General features: G+C 40.8%; 1 protein-coding gene across 1 annotated transcript in view; it reads left to right on the top strand.

Moving 5' to 3' along the window:
• Nucleotides 1-1,697: 1,697 nt before the first annotated feature.
• Nucleotides 1,698-6,453, top strand: part of LOC139532858 (glycerophosphodiester phosphodiesterase domain-containing protein 5-like) — a 64,299-nt gene continuing 59,543 nt past the window's right edge. The window contains exon 1 of the mRNA XM_071330997.1: nucleotides 1,698-2,019. The gene's annotated coding sequence lies outside the window, so the exon portion shown is untranslated. The remainder of the gene's footprint in view (nucleotides 2,020-6,453) is intronic.

The raw sequence follows: 6,453 nt of genomic DNA, 5'->3' as shown, positions 1-6,453 counted from the left end.
CCTCCCCCTTTTTCCTCCAAACATAACGATGGTCATTATGGCCAAACAGTTCTATATTGGTTTCATCAGACCAGGACATTTGTCCAAAAAGTTTGATATTTGTCCCCATGTGCAGTTGCAAACCGTAGTCTGGCTTTTTTTATGGTGGTTTTGGAGCAGTGGCTTCTTTCTTGCTGAGCAGCCTTTCAGGTTATGTCGATATAGGACTGGTTTTACTGTGGATATAGATACTTTTCTACCTGTTTCCTACAGCATCTTCACAAGGTCTTTGCTGTTGTTCTGGGATTGATTTGCACTTTTTGCATCAAAGTACATTCCTCTCTAGGAGACAGAATGCATCTCCTTTCTGAGCGGTATTACGTCTGCGTGGTACCATGGTGTTTATAATTGCGTACTATTGTTTGTACAGATGAACGTGGTACCTTCAGGTGTTTGGAAATTGCAACCAAGGATGAACCAGGCTTGTGGAGGTCTACCATTTTTTTCGGAGGTGTTGGCTGATTTCTTTTGATTTTCCCATGATGTCAAGCAAAGAGGCACTGAGTTTGAAGGTAGGCCTTGAAATACACCCACAGGTACACCTCCATTTGACTCAACTTATGTCAATTAGCCTATCAGAAGCTTCTAAAGCCATGACATAATTTTCTGGAATTTTCCAAGCTGTTTAAAGGCACAGTCAACTTAGTGTATGTAAACTTCTGATGCACTGGAATTGTGATGGAGTGAATTATAAGTGCAATAATTTGTCTGTAAACAATTGTTGGAAAAATGACTTGTGTCATGCACAAAGTAGATGTCCTAAACGACTTGCCAAAACTATAGATTGTTAACAAGAAATTTATGTAGTGGTTGAAAAACTAGTTTTAATGACTCCAACCTAAGTGTATGTAAACTTCTTACTTCAAATGTATATCATACATACACTGAGTGTTCAAAGCACCTTCCGAATATTGAGTTGTACATTGTTTGCCCTTAGAACTGCCCCAATTCATTGGGCATGGACTCTAGAAGGTGCTGGAAGCATTTCACATTGATGCTGGCCCATGTTGATTCCAATTCTTCCCACAGTTGTGTGAAGTGGACTATTCTTGATACACCTGGGAAACTGTTGAGCGTGAAAAGGCACTTCAAACCTTGGTCTTGCCCATTCACCCTCTGAATGGCACACATACACAACCCATGTCTCAATTGTCTCAAGGTTTAATAATCCTTCTTTAGCCTGTCTCCTCCCCTTCATCTACACTGATTGAAGTGTATTTAACAGGTGACATCAATAAGGGATCCTAGTTTTCACCAGTTCAGTTTATGCCATGGAAATAGCATGTTTCTAATGTTTTGTACACTCAGTGTTATATTCTTGATGTATTAGTTTAACATTTTATTTTATTTTTAGCTGCTTCTTGGGCCTCCTACGGGCCTGGATTAATCTGGCCCTGATTAGGAATTTGATCCTTGTAGGGAACCTATGGAAAAAATAATTGACAATTGAGTTATTTAGTCATTATTGGAATATGTCGTTTACAGTGTGCACTTTTATTTACCTATCCAACGTGTAGACCTCATTCAGTTGATCATACCTCCGATGCTCATTGTGTCACTAGTTTCTAACGCCCTCTACCCCGAACCAGGGCATTGCAGAGGATACACTGCAGCTCCACCCACACCGTGTCGAATGGATTAAGGCTCTCTCCTGATCTGCGAAGTGTGTAAATAGTCGGTGAGTCACAGTCCTGTGAGTAATTTTCTTTGAATTTAAGGAAAAATAACTTCGGACATTGTCATTTGAAATATAATTCGCTCTGCGTTTAGTTTAATTCATTTTGATGTTTTGTCATTAGATGGGTTGCCAACATAACCAGAAACCACACATTTGCGTATTATTTGAAGTTTGAATCTGCAATAACTTCAAAGAGGGGACAAGTATTGGTGTAGCCTAATTTCACAAGAACATAGCTGTGACAGATAGGAACCTGTTTTATACTTTTTGCTTTGGAGAAGATACGCCGTCGTGGAGGGAAGGTGAGTGTTGACATTGTGCGCAGGTTAACGGATTACGTTTCATATAATCCGATCGCTGTCACATAGTCTATTGACCTGTGTGATTTGCCTTGTTTACCTGCTATCATTTCATGAGACGCAATGAGACCATGATGACCAGAAAGTTGTATTTATGTTGGCTAACTGGGTAGATAAAATACAGATCTGTATAATTTATATAAAACATGTTATTTGGCACAGGTAAAGTAGCTCACAGTGGCTGACCAGACCTGGACAGTTTAAAGATGATTTTTGTTCTCTATCACATCAGCACCATCATCATACCTTACTGTATTATTTCTCACTGTAGCCTAAAACTCCTGGTCAACCCTTACATTAAGTTACACTGATACCTAGTTAAATAGAAATTGAATTCACTTGCGTAATTACCAAATAACTACACAGTAACTGTACTAGTAACCAATGTAGAAAGTACTTGGCCACTTGCTTCAATTCTAGTTTAATTAGTTGTTTTATGCACTGTGTCTACAATTACAGTGTAGTACTAGCTGAGTAATTAGACAATACTATATAGTTACAGATTGCAGAAGGGCAACTTTATGCAAACTGTTTCCCAACTCATATCTCTTGATCTATAACCAGAGTTAAATTCAAGGCCAAATGAAGAAATGGCTCATAGTTACATTTGGGTCCTCTGCCATATAGGATTGGGCCAGCAAAGACATCATGATAGGGGGGTGACATGAAACATCTCTGGGCTGCTATTATCTGTCTGTCTAGCTTGGGCCTGTCATAGAGATTATGATTTCTGAGAGAAGATCAACATTTGTGAATGCACCCATTTAGCTTTGTGTTTTAATACAATGAATATTGAGGCCTGTTTTGACAGGTTATAATTTGTATTTATTGAACCTTTATTTAACTAGGAAAGTCAGTTAAGAACAAATTCTTATTTACAATGACGGCCTACTCCTGGCCAAACCCTAACCCGGACGACGCAGGGCCAGTTGTGTGCCTCCCTATGGGACTCCCAATCACAGCCGGTTGTGATACAGCCTAGAATCGAACCATGGTCTCTAATGAAGCCTCTAGCACTGAGATGCAGTGCCTTAGACCGCTGCGCCACTCGGAGCCCGTAGACTGCCTGAAATATTTTCAGCAGGTGTAGGCCAACCAGGTTGTGATATGGATCTCTTCCTATCTTTGTCCTGTACCAGATCCGTCAATAGTTTTAGAGAGAAGGTTGGGATGTTGCTCTAGTAATCACAGCAGCAATTCGCAGTTGTAACATCTCAGTCATAAGCAACTCTAGGATCTCCATTTTAATTAATTGGGTTAATTAAGTTGTCTTTGAGAATCTGGTCGAGAGACTATACTTTTAGAAAAAAGGGTTCCAACAGGGTTCTTCGGTTGTCCCCATAGGAGATCTCTTTTTGGTTCCATGGAGAACCCTTTTGGATCCAGGTTGAAACATTTTGGGTTCCATGTAAAACCCTCTGTGGAAAGGGTTCTACATGGAACCCCAAAAGGTTATACCTGGAACCAATAGGGTTCTACCTGGAACAAAAAGGGTTCTACCTGGAACCAAAAATTGTTCTTCAAAGGGTTCTCCTATGTGGACAGCCAAAGAACCCTTTTAGGTTCTAGATATCGCTGTTTTTTCTAAGAGTGTGAGTGTAGAGACAGTGCTTTTGTAACAACACTTTCCAGTCTGTATCTTACCCTGCCTTTCCTAACCTGCGTCATCATGAGGTTATAATCTGTCAGGTCTGAATCATCATTAATGAAATCATGATTTGGCCTCTACGTGGCAGACTCTGCATGAATGATCAAATGAAGGCCAAGAGGTTACACAGCGTTGCTACTAAGGGACATCTCAATCAGTTTTAAGTCACATCCATCCACTACCTGATAAAGTCAGGTACATAACACAGCGTCAGCAAAGTCTATTTCTGGCACCAGCAACCTCAGCGATGATTGATTTCACATGTAGTGTGAGTCATATCTGAACCTATGGTTTGAATGATGAGGGCAGTGTTAGTAAATGTTCAATGTCTTCCCATCCCTTTGATGAGTAGCTGTAATGAGAACATTGCTCTAATGAAAACCCTATTGTGGGGAGGTGAATACACTGAATGAGAGATCCAGGAATGAATAACTAATGTAATATATTTTTCATGAGGGAATGAATGAATGATGAGGGAGCCTGGAGATAAGTAACACTGACCAATATAAAGAGCTAATTTTATATATATCCATGGCAGAGATTATTCTATGAATAACTATGAGCTGATGATTCTAATGACAACGGCAACTTTGACATGTGCTGTCATCTGAGAAGCCAATTATAGAACACGGCTATCGTCTGAGAGGATGGTTCTAGAACAGATTTGGCAAGGAAGTGAGAGAGAGAGAAACCTAGAGAAGTCTTCTCAGGTTGTTGTGGGCAGCCTCTCAAATAATCTAAACAGATTCACTCTCCTTGTCTCCTCTCCTTTACCTGCATGCTGGACAGAAGAAAACAAGTCCCACTGCTGTAAGGCTTTTACTTGGTTTGTCTTCTCATACTAGTGCAGATGGAGACGAGGAAGCCCCTTTAGATGATTAAGATGCAGCCATGTTGGTAGGTAGCATCAAGGAAAGCAGACTAAAAAAGGAGACAAGGAAAGGAAGCCACTTTGGATTATTGAGATGTAGCAGTGTTGGTCGGTAGCTTGAAAGAAAGCAGACTCAAACAGGAGATGAGCAGAGGAAGCCACTTGAGATGATTGAGATGGAGTGTGGTAGATATTTTGACCAGGGAAGCCAGACTCAGAGGAAAGACATAATGACACACCAACAGGAAGGAAGTCCTGTCTCTTCAGTTCAGTCCCTCTGGCTATGAACAGATAACCACAAACAGCTGAGAGGAGACTGTTGATGAAAGATGTCACAAGACGTTTAGGGGCCAGTCAGTTGGGTGGCTCTTCTGCATGGTTATTACAAGTTGCTAGGGGGACGTTAAAACAACGGGTGTTGAAGACACTCCGGTCAGCAAACAGACAACCATACTGATTTCTCCATCTCTCACAGGTGGAACTAGACAGTGCCGTCTGATAGAGTGTGTTGACAGACATCTGCAGTGGATTATGGAATTGTTGTATCTTTTTCCAAAATAGCGAAACCAACATTGCATAGCATCCCCACACCTGCGACTGTTTCTCTAGTTTTTAACAATTTATACAACTTACAACTAATTCCCAAAGGGGACTACACCCTTCTCTGTTATTTGATTTGCCAGTTGTTTTGTGATATACACCGCCCTGTCTCTTGTCTTGTTTTAGGTTGTTTTGCTTTGTTTGATTTGGCTTGTTTCAGGTTGTTTTGCTTTGTTTGTTTTGTCTTGTTTCAGGTTGTTTTGCTTTTCTCTGTTTGCCCCTGGGACACTTGTTCCTCAGCTACAGTAAGGCGCCAGTTATGAAACTCCCTGCAGCGATCCTTTAAAGGCCTCTGAAGTCTTACTACCTGGGATATTTTCCTGCCCAGGGTAAAAGCTTGAAAGGCGTTGTTATAGATATTTCTCCAGTTAACTGCATCAAACATTGGCAGTATTGTATGTTAAACCCAAAGGAGTGCTTGAAGAATTCAACGACGAGTAGGTAAACCACACATTACCCTCCGTATTATTGGCGAACGTGCAATCATTGGAAAACAAACTGGATGATCTACGATTAAGACTATCCTACCAACTGGACATTAAAAACTGTAATATCTTATGTTTCACCGAGACGTGGCTAAACGACGAATCGGAATCTCCTTGCATCGGCTGGACAGAGCAGCTACTTCTTGTAAGACGAGGGGCGGGGTTGTGTGTCTATTTGTCAATAACTGCTGGTGCGTGATGTCTGTTATTAAAGAAGTCTCAAGGTATTGCTCGCCTGAGGTAGAATACCTCATGATTAGCTGTAGACCACTCTTTCTACCGAGAGAGGTCTCATCTATATTATTCGTAGCCGTCTATTTACCACCACAAACCGATGCTGGCACTAAGACTGCACTCAACGAGCTGTATAAGGCGATATGCAAAGAAGAAAATCCTCATCCAGAAGCGGCACTCCTAGTGGCCGGGGACTTTAACTTCACTAGGGTAGGATTTGGAATTTTGGATGAAATGCATGCCCAAATTAAACTGCACGCTTCTCGGGCCCAGAAGATATGATATGCATATAACTGGTATATTTGGATAGAAAACACTCTAAAGTTTCCAAAACTGTTAAAATAGTGTCTGTGAGTATAACAGAACTGATTTGGCAGGCGAAAACCTGAGAAAAATCCATTCAGGAAGTCGTTTTTCTTGGTTTTGTAGTTTTCTATTCAATGCCATTACAGTATCCATTGACTTAGGACTCTAATTGCAGTTTCTATGCCTTCCACTAGATGTCAACAGTCTTTAGAAATTGTTTCAGGCTTGTATTC

This window comes from Salvelinus alpinus, chromosome 1, assembly GCF_045679555.1.
Source record: "Salvelinus alpinus chromosome 1, SLU_Salpinus.1, whole genome shotgun sequence".
In the NCBI taxonomy this organism is placed as follows: Eukaryota; Metazoa; Chordata; class Actinopteri; order Salmoniformes; family Salmonidae; genus Salvelinus; species Salvelinus alpinus.
This window is presented reverse-complemented; position numbering and strand designations above follow the sequence as displayed.